Source organism: Dama dama, chromosome X (assembly GCF_033118175.1).
Source record: "Dama dama isolate Ldn47 chromosome X, ASM3311817v1, whole genome shotgun sequence".
In the NCBI taxonomy this organism is placed as follows: Eukaryota; Metazoa; Chordata; class Mammalia; order Artiodactyla; family Cervidae; genus Dama; species Dama dama.
The window spans coordinates 156,414,031-156,433,522 of record NC_083714.1 but is presented as its reverse complement, the minus strand read 5'-3'; the positions used below and the strand labels follow the sequence as shown (position 1 = coordinate 156,433,522).

The 19,492-nt window shown below is 47.5% G+C and overlaps 1 pseudogene; it reads left to right on the top strand.

Moving 5' to 3' along the window:
• Nucleotides 1-1,063: 1,063 nt before the first annotated feature.
• Nucleotides 1,064-18,921, top strand: LOC133052969 (histone-lysine N-methyltransferase PRDM7-like; annotated as a pseudogene).
• Nucleotides 18,922-19,492: the final 571 nt, after the last annotated feature.

Here is a 19,492-nt window from a genome sequence, read left to right as displayed (position 1 = left end):
ACAGGGTACAGGCAGGCTGCTGGCCCTTCACTTCACCTCAGAGCCGAAGGACTGGACGTCGCTGAACCTCTAGCGCTCCTGGGGACAGGGTGGGCAGCGCGGCAGGGCAGCGGGGAGGCTAACAGGAACAGGTCCTGAGCAGTCCTCTTAAACCCTTAGCCTGATGGCTTCAGAGGCCCAAAATCCTGTCAACTCTGAGTAACCTGAGTCCTCATCTGAAGGGGGCTTGTGTCTCGTCAGCTTCAGGGATTAAAAATCCCTTCACCCGCAGAAACACCGAATCCCCTAGTGCTTCGACCCTCAAATACCTAGATTAACCCCAGTTCCCCTCAGCCTGAGGCACCCTAAAAATAGAACCCGCAGAGAGACCAAATTTCCTCAACCTTGCAGACCCTGAATCCCTCCGCCTGGGAGCTCTTAAAACTTTCTCCTCAAGACCCTAACTGTCCTGCCTGTCGGAGACCTAAAGTCCCTTAATAAGAAACCCCCGATATCCTCAGCCTCACAGATGCCAAGTTTTCTCACCCTGTGCTTTCTACATTAGCCAAAAGATCCCCAGTCCCCTCTGCCTGAGGACCCGAGTTACTTCAGCCCTTGGGACCCAGATCTCCTCAAGCTGATGGCTTCTCCGTTAGACGTAGAACCTACGTTATGCCCAGATTTTTCTGAGTGTCCCTGAGGAGATCCTCAAAACCCTTCTTGAAGAAACATTCCCTCTGCTGCACTGGAACAGAGCCTTGATTTCAGCCTGACCCCAGTCCAGCAGTTAGGGGTTTCCGGGTCTCATCAAAAATCGCTCCGTCTCCTACAGACACTTCCCTCCCAGTGCCTTCCCTCAGAGGGGCTGAATTGTAGGGGAACCAAAGAAATCAAATCTAGTTCACATTAGGCTGATCTGTCATATCTAGTCAGGATCCGTCCATCCCACCAATACCCTCACCCCGACTTTCCCCTCACCTTCCTGCCCTGGACACTCCACCAAAGGCAGACAGACCAGGCTCTGGACACTCTCTCAGCAACTTCTTCTTCCACAGGCACCTTGGCCTTGAGCACTCCAATGGCCATGAGGACCAACAGGTCTCCAGAGGAGAGCACTGAGGGAGATGCCGGGAGAACAGAGTGGAAGCCCACGGTGAGAGGTGGAGGCGGCAAAGCTGGGCTCTAAGCCAGCTCTATAGGAAAGACATGGTGCTGGTCCCTGAAGCACCACAGACTGCTTGCCTGGGCAGCTGAGTGAACTTTGCTGTGACTATACACAGGATGGGAATGCCTGGTCCTGTCTGAGATGGTGGGGTGGAGTGGGACAAAACAGGACACTAGCTTCGTCAACTGCTCTGTGTCCAGGGAGAGTTAGGAAAATGTTCAGCGTTTGTCCAGTTAAGCTGGACACAGTCGGGAAGGAAAGTCTTCATCCCTGTCTCACACAGACCATCCAGTAGCTTCAGGCTACTCCCTGCACAAAAGGTGGAGGAGAAGCCTCAGCTCTAAGGTCTGACTTAGATTAGTAAATCACTGATGAAATCTATTATTTTCCTTAGGACAAAGGTGCTTTCAAAGACATCTCCGTATACTTCTCCAAGGAAGAATGGGAAGAGATGGGAAAATGGGAAATAATCCGATATAGGAATGTGAAAAGAAACTACGAAGCACTGATTGCTATAGGTAACAGGAAGTGTGGGTGCCTGAGCCTGGGAAACATGAAGCAGGTCTTCACCCTCAGTGTTCACTTGGCCCGCTCTTAGGTGGCTCCATCTGCTCACAGTTCCCTTTGGTGTGGAGACTAACCTGGAGGAAATGTTTACAGTTTTGCACCAAAGGGAGGTTGACCCTGCAGGGCAGAGCTCACCTCTTGCCTTGTTCTAGACTCCCCCAGCCCATCCCACTGATTCCCTGACGTTGTGACACTTCCCATGGCTTCTGTGCTTTGTTTCTCCTTCTTAGGACAAATGTTTTGCTTCTTTCCAGGGTTCAGAGCCACTCGGCCGGATTTCATGCCTCACCGCAGGCAGGTCATCAAGCCCCAGGTAGATGACACTGAGGATTCTGATGAAGAATGGACACCAAGGCAGCAAGGTGAGAGGCCAGGAGGATTTGGAGGTGTCTTCCTGAAACCAGCCTGGGCTTAGGTCTCAACTACATCTCAGCCATTAGCAAGGAAAACATAATTTTCAGCGTTCTGAAGTGGTTGTGGCCAAATATTTACATAAGCCTGAATGAAGATGAATGTATAGGTTTTCCAGTGTAATTCTCAAAAGTTTTATGGTTAAAATTTATCATTCTTTTTAAAAAGAATTATTTTTACTAAACATTCTTAGTGAAAGGCAGTTAAAGAAACCTTAGAAATAAATTCACCAAACAGATTTAATACTAATCTCATTGGTTATTGGATTAAATCTCTTAGAAGAGGAAATGATTAACATATTATGTCAAGATATATTATTTCTGTATGTATATAAAACAAAACCCATGATCTTCTTACCCTAAGGTTAAACTAATTCTTTATTTTGATTCTGGATAAGGGTTGGAGAGAACTATTTATTCTCCATGATCTTTCCCACATTTCACTGACCAGAGATGGCATCAGGTAAATAAAATGAAGTACACTTATTATAAAATAGAAGTGAGCACTCACTTCCTCTTCAGCTGCTCAAAGAGTTTAGAAGAGTTAATCTGCCTAGACTGGAGAAAACAATTTAGGTAGTTCCATGATTCTCCATCTGTGGATTTCTGTTCTCCCAGATTTTTAAAAAATATTTATTAATTTTGACTGCACTTGGTCTTCATTGCTGTCCATGGGCTTTCTCTGATTGCTGTGAGTGTTTTCTTGTTGCAGAGCACGTTCAGGCTCTATAGTTTGTGACATACAAGCTTACTGCCCCACAGAAAGTGGAATCTTCCTGGACCAGCCATCAAACCTGTGTCCTCTGCATTGGCAGGCAGATTCTCATCCACTGTGCACCAGGGAAGTCCCTCTCTTCCCTGAGGTTATTAAAAGTAGTGAAATGGACATGAAAAGCAAACATTTGGTTGTCTGCAAAGGTTTTGACATAAGGAGAGATTCATCATAGGGAATACATACGCCTCGGTTCACCGTACGCCTGCATGTCTTTATTTACCTTTTTAACAATTTCTGAATGTATGGCATACTGTTGCTAACTATGTGCACGTTAGTTTTAGTGGCCATAGTGCTGATCACTCAGTCATGTCTGACTCTGCGTACCCATAGACTGTAGCCCACCAGGCTCCTTTGTCAGTGGGATTCTCTAGGTAAGAATCCTGGAGTGGGTTGCCATCTCCTGCTCCAGGTGATCTTCCCAACCCAGGGACTGAGCCTGCATCTGTTGCATCTCCTGCATTGCAGGTGGATTTTTTACCACTGAGCCACCGGTGATATATATACACATTGTTGTACAATAAATCTGTAGAAATGTTACCTCTTGTGTAACTGAAGTCCTAACAATTCTCCAACCGTTCCTCCTCACAGCCCTTGGCAACCACGATTATATTTTCTGTTTCTATGGATTTGATTAATTTAGATACCTCATCGAAGTGAAATCAGGCAATATTTGTCTTTTTTGATTGGTTCATTTCACTTACTATACCATCAAGGCCCATACATGATGTAGCATATGACAGAATTCGTTTTTAAGGCTTCAAAACATTTCATTGTGTGCATGTGGATATAAGAGCTATAAGATATATCTTATATATAATCTTTATCTTTTATCCACCAATGAACATTTCGGTTGCTTACACAACTTGCTCATTGGGAATAATGGAGCAATGACCATACATGTGCCCACTATTTATTCAATAGCTTGCTTTCAGTTTTTTATGGAAATACACTTTTGAGTGGGATTGCTAGATCATACAGCAGTTCTAATTTTCTGTGGAAACTCCATACTGTTTTCTAGAAAGCTTGCAACATTTTACATTGCCAAAAATAGTGTATAAGTGTTCCAATTTCTCCACATCCTTACCAAGCTTGCTATTGTCTTCTTATACATATTGCCCATCACAGAAGGTTTCAGTTTGTATTTCCCTATTGATTAGTAATATTGAGCATCTTTTCATATGTTTGTTGGCCATTTGTGTATTTTCTCTGGAGAAATGTCTATTCAATTCCTTCTCTCACTGTTAGTCAGCTCAAACTGGCATAACAAAACAGACTGCATTCCTTAAACCACAGAAATTTGTTTTCTTACAATGTTGGAGCATGGAAATTTGATATCAAGGTGCCATCATGGTGAATCAGGTTCTCTTCCGGACATATAGGTAGCCTTCACACTGGTGTATGCTTATTAACCCCTTATCAGATGAATATTTTACAAATATGTTCTACCATCCTGTAGGTGGCCTTCTCAACTCCGTTCAGTGTCCTTTGCTGCACAGAGGTTTTAAGATTAATCTCATTTGTCTATTTGTACTTTGTTACTAATACTTGTGCACTTGGTACCATATCTAAGAAATCACTGCTGATTCAATGTCGTGAAGCTTCACCCTTGTTTTCTTCTAAGAGTCTTATCAAGTCTTGCATTTAGGTCTTTAATCCATTCTGAATTGATTTTTCTTCAGGATGTATGATGTTCATTATTTTGCATATGGTTATTTTGTTTCCCCAGCACCATTCATTACAGGGATTAAACTTTCCCCTTATCTTGACACCCTAGATGAAGATCATTAGACCATGTATCCAAGAGTTTATTTCTGGTTGTCTATTCTGTGCCATTGATTGACATATCTGTCTTTATGCCAGCCAGCTTCCTCAGTGGCTCAGCAGGTGAAGAATCTGCCTTCAGTGCAGGAGACACAGGATATGTGGGTTCAATCCATGGGTTAAGAAGATCCCCTGAAGAAGGAAATGGCAACCCTGTCCAATCTTCTTGCCTGAGAAATCCCCTGGACAGAGGAGCCTGGTGGGCTACAGTCCAAAAGGTCACAAAAAGTCAAGAAGACTGAGCGATTAAGCACACATTTTTTGCCAAATCTACACTCTTTTTGTTCCTGTACCTTTGTAGTATGTTCTAAAATCAGAGGCCTCCAGCTTTGCTGTTCTTTCTAAGATTACTTTGCCTATTTGGGGTGCTCTGAGATTCCGTGTTAACTGTTGGATGGATTTTCTATATCTGAAAAAATTCCATTGGGATTTTAATAGGAATTGCATTGAATCTTTAAATTGCTTTGGGTAGTATGAACAGCTTAATAATATTAAGCCTCCAAATCCATAAACATGGGATGCCTATCTGTTTATTTATGTCAGATTCCTTTCAGCAATATTTCATAGTTTTCAACATATAAGTCTTTCATCTCCTTAAGTTTATTCCTAATTACTTCATTCTTTTCAATGCTATTATAAATAAGATTATTTGTCCAGTGGCTAAGACTCCACACTCCCAGTGCAGAGAAGTTGGGTTCAGTCCCTAGTCAGGGAACTAGATCACACATGCCACAACAAAGACCTGGTACAAACAAATAAATAAAGATAAATATATATATATATATATATATTTTAATGTAGCTGTTCAGTATAGCTTTAAAAAAATAAATAGGATTGTTTTCTTATTTTCCTTTGTGGAATGGTCATTCTTCATGCATGGAAATATATCTGAATGTTGATTTTGTACCATGCAACTTTCTGTGCAGGAATTTTGTGTGTGTGGATTTAAAGATTTTTCTGCACATCAAACCATGGCCCTTTGAACAGACATAATTTTACTTCTTTCTTTCCAAATGGAAGCCTTTTGTTTCCATTTCTAACCTAAAGCCCTGGCTAAGAGTTCTAATACTTTGGTGAACAGAAATGTTGATAACGGGCATCCTTGCCTTTTTTTCTTAATTGTTGAAGTTTTCAGCTTTTCACTGATGACTAGGATGTTAGAGGTAGACTTTCAATATATGACCTTTGTTATATTGCAGTAACTTCCTCGTATCTCTACATTGATGAGTACTTTTATCATGAAAGCTAATAAACTGATTAGATACTTTATGAACATCAGATGAGGCACAGATGAAGTTTCATTTTTTTTTTTTAATTTTAAGAAAATTATGTAAAACTCCCAGTGGAACCCTGAGAGTTGATGATACAGAAATCATCTTCCACTCCTCCTTTGGTAATCATTGTCCTTGTCACTCTCTGGCTCAGGATTATGCGTCCTTAATTAGAATACTCAGAGTTTGGAAACATTTCCGAACCAAAACACTGATCCTCATCATTTTTTAGGTAAACCTTCTCGATGGCCTTCAGAGTGGAGCACAGTAAACACCAGAAGGTGAGTATTTCCCAAATCCTGTTGCCAAAATATCCTCCTCATGGATCCAGTCACAGGTGAGAATAGGAGAAAACACAGAGATCCTGGAGACGGCTGCCTTCCTGCCCTGAATCTTTAGCACACTGCCTGATATCATCACCATCTTTACAGTTAGTAAGAACAACAACCATAGTATCCTGTTCTATTGTTACATTATTTTCATAATATTTCAGACTTCAAGCATTTTATGTGAATGAACTTACTTAAACCTTCAATCAGTCCTACAGTACCTATAAGCAGGTATATAGCTATCACCATTATAGATCCAAAAATTTGGTAAAAAAATATTTGATTATATGTCTGAGATCACAGTATCACAGGTAGTGCATTCTAAACCAGTGCATATTCTCTAAACCCCTTACACACTGATTAAAACTTCCATAGTTCTATGAAGCTTATTCATAAATCTTTATATCATTCATCTGAGTAATGTTTTCAACCTCAGCACTTTTATGCTGTGCTAGGGAGGGATATGCTAAGACATCTGACTAAGGGAAGCTTAAGGACATGTTGGGCAGTTTGTAGAGTGGACAGTCCAAGATGAAGAAGCTTAAAGACATGCTGGGCAGTTTGTAGAGTGGACAGTCCAAGATGAAGAAGGAGACAGGATCCCGACCTCAGAGCCTCCCACTCCAATAAGATCAAGCAACTCGCAACCCTGAGAAGCCTCAGGTTTATGACTGAAAAGCAACAAATAAGAAAATAACAGAAGGACGTCACATAGATTACCCACTTTTGAGTAGGAACGCATCATCTGGGCATCATTTCAAATGCTCATTCCTGTAGGAGGGAGTAACAGCTCCTCCTCTGAGCTCTAATAGGCAACTCTCTTGTTTGGAATCATTTGTTTAGCCTGCCCCTGGGTTGTGAGCTTTGAGATCCTAGCCCACACCCATTCATTCTCAGAAGTCCAGGCCCAGCTCAAAGCCCCTGAGGGCCCCCTGAATGTTTTGTGAATGAGTGACTCCACACTTAAGCATTCATCTAGGAGTAGAAAGGTCAAAGGATGCTGAAGATAACATCTGTCAGCTACACTTGAAATATACTGGCAGTTTAGGGAATAAATTGATACCAGGGATGTTCGCTCATGTTCTAACTGTATTAAAGAGCTCACAAAACAATTTGTTGAAGGTTATTACATTTCATGTCCCTATAATATTAGAAATTAGCCTGTATACCAATGAATGGATCAGGAAACTGAGCAAAACCAGCTAGTCATACAGCCTTGTTCAAGGAGAACTGATGAGACCAGCTACTTTAATTCCAAACATTGTCTCTAGGACATGGCAACCTGCAACTTTCATCTCTTTTTCTTTATTGTCTAAATGTGTTTCTGCCGATCATCTTTTCTCCTCTTAATCACACTGCTTTGTCACTTTATTTTCCACATGTGGTTTTTCCCCTCTGTAATTTTCCATACTTCCTCGTCCACCAAAGGGCCACAAATTAACAGAAACACCCCGGATCTCTCTACGAACCCTTACCCTCTTCTTTCCCTGACCTCCAGCTATTCTCCCTGCCTTGCTCTCAATTTTATGCAGAAAGTTGAAGGGGAAGAACCTTAAGATATGAATTCTAGTTTTGATTCACTATCCAACTAGGTCCTTTTGTTACACTCCAGTGTTCAGACAACCCCCCCCCAAAAAAAAAAAAAAAAAAAATCAGGTATTTCCAAGAATTGTCAAAGTATTAACTAAAGTCATGCATGTCAAAACACTTCATAAAATCCTAAAGAACTAAAGAAATGCATGTTGTCTTTTACTCACATGGAAGAGAATGTCCAGGGCACCATTAAGTAAGGAATCTAGTTTGAAGGAATTGCCGGGAGCACCAAAATCACTGAAGACAAGTGGCTCCAAGCAGGCTCAGAAACCAGTGCCCTATCACAGAAAAGCAAGGACTCCTGGACAGCACCCCAGAGAAAAAGTCGGTAAGACAAAATTTGGAGAGTTCCTCTAATTAATTCCTCTAATCCCTGTAGAAAAATTAATAAGTATGACCTAGGTGTGTGGCATGGACTTTGGGTAGGTGGGGGTTTAAGGTGGACTGATCTGAGGCCTGAAGTTAGCACTGGGGCGTTGGGAAAATCTTATACATTTTCTGAGGTCCTGATTGCTATCAGTAAAGTGAAGATAAGGATACATACTCATACAGTGCTTGAAAGCCTTACATTAAATGCAAAAGTCTGACACCTACAAGTAGATTGATAAACCCAGCTGTGATGATGGGGACCATGCTTTATTAGTGTTTATGCCCAGACCTCTGCTCAGTGCCTTACATGTCATGTGCCCTTATCATATATTTTCTGAGTAGATGTGTCAGTGAACTATTTCCTAAGTAGGAAGGTTGGAAAATTAAACCTACTAACGGGAAGTGCAGTACACTATCACTGAACTGGACACCTGTGGTCATTGGAGCCTCAGTCTCCTGAACCAGTAGTTAAAGGGAGAAGAAACAAAGTATAGAGGAGGGACTTCCTGGGGGTTAAGTGGTTAAGACTCCACGCTTCCACTGCAGGAGCTGTGGGTTCCATTCCTGGTCAGGGAACTAAGATCCCACAAGCCATGCAGCGTGGCCAAGAAATAAATAATGTAACATTAAAACATAATATTACAAAAGTAAAAGTTTGAAAAATACATGTAAGAAAGTTTTCACAAAGTGTATAGATGGACAGGTAGGAGATCTCACACTTTGTGATAAAACAGTGACTAACTCCCCAGACCCCACCAGCCTTGCTGAGCTTCTGTTCTCCATCTTAGAACTCAGAAGAAAGGAGACTGGAGTGAGGAGGTACAGTCTACGGGAAAGAAAGGGCCATGTGTACCAAGAGGTCAGTGAGCCCCAGGATGACGACTACCTCTGTGAGTGACCCTGCTGGTCCACTCATGGAGAAGTGGCTAGGAGTCCTTGGCCCACTAACCTCACCCCACCATTTGGCCCCCGGCCATCCCCTTCCTCTATGACTTGGGGTGCAGGATCATGGCCAAATGCCATGAACGCCTCAGTTCTTTCTGAAGGTCGTTACGACCAGCAACATCGTTATACCTCCTCTCATTCCCTATTCTCACCTCCAGACTGTGAGCAGTGTCAGAACTTCTTCACCGACAGCTGTGCTGCCCATGGGCCCCCAACATTTGTAAAGGACTGTGCAGTGGAAAAGGGGCATGCCAACCACTCAGCCCTCACTCTGCCCTCTGGGTTAAGCATCAGACTGTAGGGCATCCCTGATGCTGGGCTTGGAGTGTGGAAGGAGGCATCAGATCTGCCGCGGGGCCTGCACTTTGGCCCCATGAGGGCAAGATCACAGATGATGAAGAGGTCGCCAACAGTGGATATGCCTGGCTGGTGAGAAGCACCTGTTTCCCTATCCTCTGGCTTCTAATCACTTGTATGTGGTGGGGGCTACTTCATGTCTACATGCAAGGATGCAGATGGTGATAACACGGTCGGAAATGACACAGTCAGCCCTGTGTACTGTGTGCCCTGGGGGTGAACACAGGACTTCCATCTAAGGGTCAGAGGAGAGGTAGGAACATAGTCTACAGAAACTCAGGACCTCTATCTAAAGATCAGAAGTGAGGTGGGACCACAGTGTAGAGACACTCAGGACCTCTATCTAACGATCAGGGCAGAGGCGGGACCACAGTGTAGAGACACTCAGGACCTCTATCTAAAGGTCGGAGGAGAGGTGGGAACACAGTGTACAGACACTCAGGACCTCTATCTGAAGATCAGAGGAGAGGTGGGACCACAGTGTAGAGACACTCAGGACCTCTATCTGAAGATCAGGGGAGAGGCGGGACCACAGCGTAGAGACACACAGGACCTCTACCTAAAGGTCAGAGGAGAGGTGGGAACACAGTGTATAGACACTCAGGACCTCTATCTGAAGACCAGAGGAGAGGTGGGACCACAGTGCACAGACACTCAGGACCTCTATCTAAAGATCAGGGGAAAGGTGGGAACACGGTGTAAAGACACTCAGGACCTCTATCTAAAGGTCAGAACAGATGTGGAACCACAGTGTACAGGCACTCAGGACCTCTATCTAAAAGTCAGAGGAGATGTGGGACCACAATGTACACACACACAGGACCTCTATCTAAAGGTCAGAGGAGAGGTGGGAACACAGTAGTACAGAAACACAGAAGTTACTCCTCCCTTGTGGAGCCCTTGCCTTCAATGAACCAAGAGACTCAGACTTGGAATGATGAGTAAGGGGCTTACCGTGTGGTCCGACTGGCAGGTGAATCCATGCAGGCTGAAAAGCACCAGTGACTACAGAGGGAAATAGTTCTTCTATATCTTCCTACCAAGAAAAAATAAAAGAAAGAGGAAAGCTTGTAACTCTTTCTCTGACACTCAGATCACCAAAGGGAGAAACCGCTACGAATATGTGGATGGAAACGACACGTCTTGGGCCAACTGGATGAGGTGAGTGCAGTGAGTCTGCAGTGTGTAGATACTGAGACTCCCTCTATCCCACGCCCCTTTCCTTCTCAACCCGGCTCCCTCAGCAGCTTTCACATCTTCTTTCCTCTTTTCCCTCCATATCATGCTCTTTCATTTCAAAAGACCCTCGAAAGAAGGAAATAAAAGTATGGCATGTGCCGTCAAGATACAAGTCTATATGCTGAACAAAACTGGTGGACTTGAAAGCAACTTCAGGAGTCTAGATTCACCAGGGACACTTTAACTCATTTAATGGACACTTACCATGCACTTTATGTTTCAATTTAGACAGTGAACTTCGTTACTGAAGCAGATCACACAACCCATGTCCTTTTGGAGAACATACTGCGGACAGAAATTAGCCGATTGATTTTAGGAAAAGTAACCTTAGTTTTTCTATCTTTGAGTAACTGCACAGTGCCAGGATAAACTAACACAGGAGACCTTGACTCTATGTTGGCAAGAACCTCCTCAGGCTTGGTTCCAGTGAGAAGTGGGCCCTGAGGCCTTGGAAGGAATGGGAGGCAGGATGGCCATGAGTGGGGCCATTCTCTGAGGGCCTCTCCTTTCATCAGGGTAGGCAGACAGTGAACAATCAATTCCTGTTCCGTGTTTCAAGCAATATCAGAGCTGTCTCCAAGTTTCTGTGGGAGGGGGTGTGCAAGCGAATAGGACCCTGGATACACGTGGGGAGATGGGAGAAATCCTCAGGACAGAAGGCAGGCTGGGGTGAGTGCTGAGGGTTGTGTGTTAGACAAGGAGCACCAAGTCCTATGGATGAAATAACTTAATTCAGAGTTTAGAGGAGCTGGATATCACCAGCCTCAAGGACAGTCCAGGTGGAGATGAGTCTGGAACTGGGCTCTGGAAAAATGGCTAATTAGGAAAGGAGAGAAAAGCATGAGAATTCACATGGCCTGCCCGAAGGATTGGACAGAAGGTACACAAGAGGGGCGGCCTCAGAGGCAGAAGGCAAGGAGCTGGGCATGGTCGGAGAGTGGAGGGCACTCATCACCTGAGGTTTCTTTCCCTTTCCCAGCCTCTACCCCAGGTATGTGAACTGTGCCCGGGACAATGAGGAGCAGAACCTGGTGGCCTTCCAGTATCACGGGCAGATCTACCGAACCTGCCAGGTGGTCAGGCCGGGCTGTGAGCTGCTGGTCTGTTAAGGGGACGAGTATGATCAGGACCTTGGCATCAAGAGGAACAGCCAAGGAAGGAGTGATCTTGTGACCAGGAGAGGTGAGTGTCAGCCCTCTTCCAGCACCGACCCCATCCTGGGAGCCTCCGTGGTCCGATTTTGAAGCAGAGTCCGATCCAGTGTAAAGTCAGTTGAGTTGCCATTAAAATGCCTCAGAATTTGATTCTTTTCATATGATTGTTAGGAGAAATTATTATATTAAAAATGCTAGTTCTAATTTTTAATATTTCAAAAAAAAAAAAATGTGTAACATCACCTTCTGCTGAAAGGCTTAGAAGCAAAAAGCAACATTTCTAGCACCTACGAGCTCTTTGCCCCTATGTTTTTCTTCCTCATTTCCTCCCATTTCTAAGCGACACATGCACAGTGATGTGCATTCAGTTACTGTTCCAGTTTGTTGTCATGTGAGTTCATGCTCTGTGCCAGACGGGGCTCCACGCACCGAAACAGACAGAACCACTGCCCTGGGGCAGCAGGGGCTTCACACCAGACAGGGGCTGGTACTCTGAGGAAAACCAGCGCAGGGAACGTGCCTCGGGTCAGCGTGAGCAGAGGGTGGGGTGTGGTGCAGAATGGTGCGGCGGGGTCTGTGCAGAGATAACACCCATGGGGAAGGATTCTGGGCAGGGAAGCTGCCAGTGCAACAGCCCCATGGCTGGGAAGAGAGGCCATGCCAGGGGTCGTAGGAGGAAGCACCGAGAGAGAGAAGGAGGCTGGACGGGACACGGAAGCCTCAGGGCCTGTGTCCACGTGCAGAACCCAGGGGTCCTCCTGGGTGACACAGAACAACCGTGAGGGTTTCAGCTGTAAGCATCATGTTCTCTGTGCTAAGATGAAGTTTTGGTTCATTTTGGGGACGAGACATCAGAGGGGAGTCCCCTCAGAGGTCAGTTCATTGCCAGACATGAGGGGAGAGTTGGCTGGCTAAAGATGCCTGGGAATGTGGATGTGAAGAGTCTGACTGGAGATGTATTTTTAAATAGGGCTTCCTAGTGCATGTTAAATGGACTAAGACTGAATGAAATAAATGAGGTATGAGTACTGGTGAGGCTGGAGGAAGGATATGCCTTTATTTTATGATTTATTGGAAATGGAGAGAGGAGCAATTTGTGAACCTGTTTGGGACACAGGGGCCAGAGACCTTTAGTCAGTGGGACCTGGGCCGCTCGGTCTCGTCCAGTCTCAAACCCACTTCCTGCATAGATCAGCACAAAGGCTGCTATTTGAACAAGGAGCCACAAAATCAGATTTACCCACACCTGCTGTAACCACCCCCTGTGCTACCTCCCATATGCAGAGAGCTCCAGGACAGGCCTCCCTAACTTAATAGACCGTTTCCCCTCACAGGGAGCCTCTCAGGACATTTCACCTAAGTCATCAAGTCTTATCCCTCAGTAGGGTAAATACCTGTGGCCACTGTGACATGACATTTCAGACACTTAGACGCATGGAACGTCCCTGCAGATCTGCCTCTATCAGGAGAGGTGCTGCCTCTGATGCTGCTGGAATGTCCCTATCTGGGTGATATGTAGAAAAAGCCTCTGACACCAGCTTCCTGGATTTCTGTAGACGTAGAGAATAAGAGTGGAGTGGAATCGGGGACAATAAAGAGACATCCAATGGGAGACAAATCATACACTGTCAACACTTAGATAATTAGTGAGGCAGGCCTGACCATGGTAAACCAGCTACCTGACCAAAAGCTTCCTCTTTCAGCAGAACCGAAGCCCAAGATCCACCCGTATGCCTTCTCCGATCTGGCCTTCTTCAGCCAGAAATTCCTCAGCCAACACACCCAACGCAGGCACCCCTCTCAGACTCTCCTTAGACCATCTGAAAGAGACCTCCTCCAACCAGAGGATCCCGGCCCAGGCAATCAAAATCAGGGATTTTCAGATCCACACAGCCCGTGCGACAAACCTGAGGGTCAGGAGGCCAAGAACAGGGCACAACAATTGCTGAAAAGCATAAGGCTGAAGAGGATTTCAAGGGCCTCTGCCTACTCACCCAGAAGACAAATGGGGGGTTCTTGGGTGCATGAGAGAATGAAAGACGAGCCCAGCACAAGCCAGAAACTGAATCCAGAGGACACAGGCACATTGCTCACGGGGGCAGGGGTCTTGAGGATTATGAGGTTCACGTATGGAGAGTGTGGGCATGTCTCCAAGGACAGGTCAAGTCTCAGCACACACGAGAGGACACACACAGGGGAGAAGCCCTATGTTTGCAAGGAGTGTGGGTGAAGCTTCAGCGATAAGTCAGTCCTTATCACACATGAGAGGATACACACAGGGGAGAAGCCCTATGTTTGTGGGGATTGTGGGCGAAGCTTCAGTCAGAAGACCCATCTCATTTCACACAAGAGGCCACACACAGGAGAGAAGCCCTACATTTGCGGGGAGTGTGGGCGAAACTTCAGTCAGAAGTCAGCCCTCATCAGACACCAGAAGACACACACAGGGGAGTAGCCCTATGTTTGTAGGGAGTGTGAGTGAGTCATGACCAACAAACCACACCTTAGCCACAGGAGGATTACTGCAGACACCCCATGCCTCAGCTCTAAGGGGGCCTCAGAGGAGGGCTGTAACCCGTTACTGTCACCAAGAGTATGAGGAGAGACTTCCCAGTTAGTCCAGGGGTCAAGACCCCAATGCAGAGACTCACGTTCAATACCTGATTGGGGAACTAGCTCCCACAGTCTGCAACTAAGACACAGCACAGCCGAATAAATAAATATATAATAAATATTTTAAAGAAAGAGTGTGATAAGCACAGAATTACTTGTTAAATAGACCTTCCACTTTCGTGACAGGAGAGGAGGTAGATAAACAGCAGAGGGTTTCTTAAGTGTTCTGGAGATGTTCATGCCAATTGCCTTGGTGATTGATTGTATTCCTAATAAATTTCGTCTCCAAACAAATCTGAAGTCCAGACTATGTACTCATTCCCCCCTTATCACTGACAGGAGTGGAGTCCAGTCATAGCTGAACCCCTCGGAAGGCATCATTCTGGAGCCAACTCAGTTAGGTCACTGGACAGTCAATCCTGGGTCCAGGGAGAGGAATCTCTGGGTCCAGGTTTGAGACAGACTCACCAGGGAAGGGATTCCCCGGCCTCCTGGGAAGTGTGGCTTCTCCTCCTTATAGTCCCTGACTCTCCTTTGGCCTCTCCTGGTGGCCCTCTGGTTCCCTCTGACTTCTGTAGCCGCAAAGGTGAAGGCCACGTGCACGTGTGTGTGTGTGCGTGTGTGTCTGGCTCAGCATGGGCCATCTGGTCTCTGCCGCTCCCTCAGGGTCATCACAGCATCTGGACTCCAGAGTCGACCACAGTGGTCGAGTTCTCAGCGCTGCCCTCAGCAGCTATGTGAGCTGGGGCAAGATGCTCAACCTCTCTGTGTCTCTATTCTCTCTCTATTAATCTGTGATACGAGGTGGGAGCACCAGCCTTTTGGTCTGATGCGGAAGCACAGGCGGAATCTGGCAGAGGCTGGCTGAGAATGCAAGCCAACACCTTTGCTGTCCTTTGTGTTTTTTTCTTAATTTTTTAATAGACGGATAATTGCTTTACAGAATTTCTTTCCTGCACGTCCTCCAGCCCCCACACCTTCCAGGTCTACAGAGCTAAACGAGGAAGGGGCTGTTTAGGCAGTGGGGTGCCCTGATAGGAGCTGTGAGGTCAGGGGTGCAAAGGGAGGGCAACCTCCCTTCCCACCCTTGCCGTTCCTGCTGAGCTGGGCAGCTCCAGGGCCCCTCCACAGACAGGCAGTGCCCACAGTCGTCCCCTCTGCCGAGAACAGAGCCTGGAGCCACGTTTGCAGGAAATCTCTGTCAGCCCCCATCCCTCCGCCACACAGAGGGTCCTTGAATCCCACGCCGCGGCTTCTCTATGCGTGGGCCTCATACCTGTGCCCGTACGCTCTGGGCAACGCTGTCGCTCCTTGATTTTGTTAACCATGGAATAGTTCGTCCTTACACTTCCCTTTCATGAGTGAAGTCTGATGGGCCCCGGGTTGAGCTGAGAGCAGAGCAGATGCACGCACAGCACGGGTCCTGGGGTGACCGGGATACACGAGGGGACAAGTTGGACACAAAGCCCCCCACCATGGGTGAGTGAGGGTGGGGACAGCTACAGAAAGCCACGCTTGCTCAGACCCGGAAGTGAGCTCCGACACAGAGTGGGGGCAATGGGGTTCTTAAGGTCGACCACAGCCTCCCCTCTGTGAATGACCTCTGCCCTGGCCTGATCCTTCCAGAAGGGGTTCAGGAGCCTGAAGTCTGCCCGGTCACCAGAAGACACCAAGGGGAGAGTGGGCCACGGGGCGGGGAGTGGAGGGTGCGAAGTCCAGGACTCGGGGCAACGGCCCTCAGTCCCCTCCATGTTCCAGGCTTGTGAAGCACTCTACATGAACCGCGTCAGTGATAACCACCCACTATTATTTTCTGGTTTCTATGCCTTCTTAAAGGAACGTGTTTGTCTGTGGCTTGGTTTCCCTACAGGAAGGGAAGCCACATAAACTCCCCATCTTCTGTGGCTTCAGGCCGGGGCCATGGGAGGGAGAGTTAGGGGTGGTGTAGGCAGAGGGGCTTCAACTGAAAAACGGTGGGGATCCAGAAACCTGCAGGGGCGTCTCACCTGCACCTCCCACCAGAGCTGGGCCTGGAATCCCCTGGAACCCTGAGCAGGTCAAACCTTCTCCCTCCCCTCCTCTCCACTCCCCTCCCCCCAAAAAGCTGACTCCTGGGGCCAGCCCACAAGACCCCCAAATCCCCCATCACCCACAGCCCCACACAGGCCCTCCCTCACAGAAGTGGGATGACCTGGATGGTGGCACAGGTGATGTGTGACCCCAGAGCTGGGGATCTCAGCTGACCTCGAGCAAGAAGGCTGGTGCTTTACACAGCCTCCTAGCCCAGGGAGCTGCCAGCAGCCACAAGCCATGATCTGAAGCAGAGCTGGGAGATGGGGAGTGGGGTTGCGAGCTATCTGAGGTCCCGTCCTATCCCCAGGACAGCGGCCAGGCCCCACCTGACACCGTGACTGCCCTCCATGGGCACACAGGACACCAGCAGTCACAGAACAGACAGTCAGCTGCCTCCGCTGCATGATCCACCCTGACCACGGCGGCCCCATGGCTGTACCAGCCCCGCTTGCGCGCGGCTCTGCTTGGCTGCCAGGGCTCGGGGACCCTGGGTGAGTCGGTGAGGGCAGAGCTCCAGAGGCCAAGCCTGTCTTCAGACACCAGACCTGCCCTGCTTACTGGACTCATGAGCCCAGCCAGTATCTGAAGCCAAGATGGCTTTGGGAGAATGACACCCAGACGCTGACCTCAGAGCTCAGACTCCTGAAAACTTACTAAACAGATTATTTATAGCCTTTTTTTAAAATGGGATGTTGGCAGGAAGCAGGGAGGGGAATCACTCCCTTGGTGGTGCTGTGGTTAAGAATCCACCTGCCAATACAGGAGACACGGGTTCAATCTCTGATCTGGGAAGACCCCACGTGCCATGGAGCAACTAAGTCCGTTCACAACTACTGCAGCCCAAGAGCCTAGAGTCTCTGCTTCCAAAATAGAGCAGCCGCCACAGGGAGAAGTTCAGCACAGAAACCAGAGAGCAGCCCCCACGCCCGACAGCAGGAGACAAGCCCGCACAGAAGCGAAGACCCCGCAAGCTGAAAATAAATATATATCCTTGCTTTAAGTAGGAGACTGCAGCATTCTCTGCTCATCCAGAGCCTAGGATTATGAGCTCCCAACGAAAGGGGCCACATTCAATCCCTGGTCAGGGCACTATTTCCCACATGCTGCAACTGAAGGCCCTGCATGCCACAGCTAAGACCCAGCGCAGCCAATTAAATGAATACTTAAAGTAAGAGGCGGTTCATCTGTCACCATAAAAAACTGCGACATTTTAGGAAAAGGAAAATAAAATAAGATCTTATTTTGCAAGTGCTCATGGATGATTGCAAAAATTTTCTCATAATATGCAGGTGTTTAAAAAAAAAAAAGAAATTTTGAAAATACAGAAACTAAAACCCATCCATAAATGTGTGGGGAACATCAATTACTGCAGCATATGGCCACCACACACGGGAAGACACGTCCATGTTTTTCCTCTACAAAGAAGTTTTCATCCTCCACCCGCCTTCCCACCGACCTCTGCTCTGCTCACCAAGAAGACTGTGCTTTGGCCTCATGACCGGGGGGTTTCTGTTGAACTCAGGGAGGCAGAGGAGCAGGGCTGTGTGGTTTTGGGCACCGTCTGGCCTGCAGCGAGGAGAGAAGCGCGAGTGCTCTGCCTCTGGGCCCAGTAACTCCAGGGGCCTCAGGCGAGCCGCCTGGGAAGAAGCCTCTCAAACACCTTCCCTGCAGTCTCCACAGTTACAGCACATCCCACGTCTCAGGGTTCAGCTGTGGGTTAACAAGAACTCTCTTGTTGGACACAAAAGTGTTTCCACAGAGAATCTGTCTGGATCTTGTCCTCGGTTGGTACAGACGTAACAGGCAGTACGTTCCGGGCTCAGGGGAGTTAGTTCTGAAGCTCTCTGGGTTTAGGGATACAGCACATCCTCACCTCCACCCCTTCCACGGTCATGGAGCCTTCTCTTCCAGAGGAAGGTGTTTGGCAACATCAGCCACAAAGACACATACTGAAGAGGAGATATCCCACCTCAGGCGGAGTTGGTTCCTGGGGGAGCAGAGGGGCCTTGGACACGCCATGCTGGACCCCTGCCCCACCAGGTTCTCCTCCTTCTCGCTGGGCATGCAGCTTTCACTTGCTGGATGCCCGCCAGTGAGGGGCCCCCAAGACACCAAGCTGGGGTTGGCGATGGGCGAGGTTGATGCCAGGGAACTCGAGACCCTGCAGCAGGTCAGTGCACTGTGGACGAGGGCCGGCCTCACTGAACGGTTAGGCCCTGTGCACTCAGGACACCCTCTCTGGACCCCAGGTGGAGGGCTGATGCCCCTGGTGCCCACCTGGGTCTCAGTAGGTGGAAGAGAGACCCTGTTGACCTTCCTACCTCCTGCCCAGAGAATGGCAAAGACCAGTTCCCAAAAGTCAGAGTAGGATGTGCAGAGTGAATCTTGGGTCTCACAGGGTCCCGGTGAAGAGGGGTTCACTGCTCCCTGGACCCCTCTTGGCTGGTTCTCCTTTTTTGTTTTCTTCATACCAAATCTCACAAGGATGAGGCAGTCCAGGTGCCCACAGCATCACTTCCCCAAGTGCTGACAACCCTCCTTATTTATTATGGGCATGGAGACAGGGTGGCTGATGTGACGCTCCCCTGGACCACAGAGGAGACCCCATAGGTTGTGTTTCTTCTACTCCTGAGACCCAGGAGGGCACTGGGGGCAGAGCACCTCCAGATGGGGTCTGGAGAGCTTGCACTGAATGAACAAGACCTAACTGTCCAGTGTGGCTTCATGTGGTATGGGCAAGAGGGGTTCTAACTGCTTTCTAAATATTTCAGACAACCACTGAGTTCCTTCTGGTTTTTGGTTTCAGATCTTTTTATATGGTCCATTTTCAGT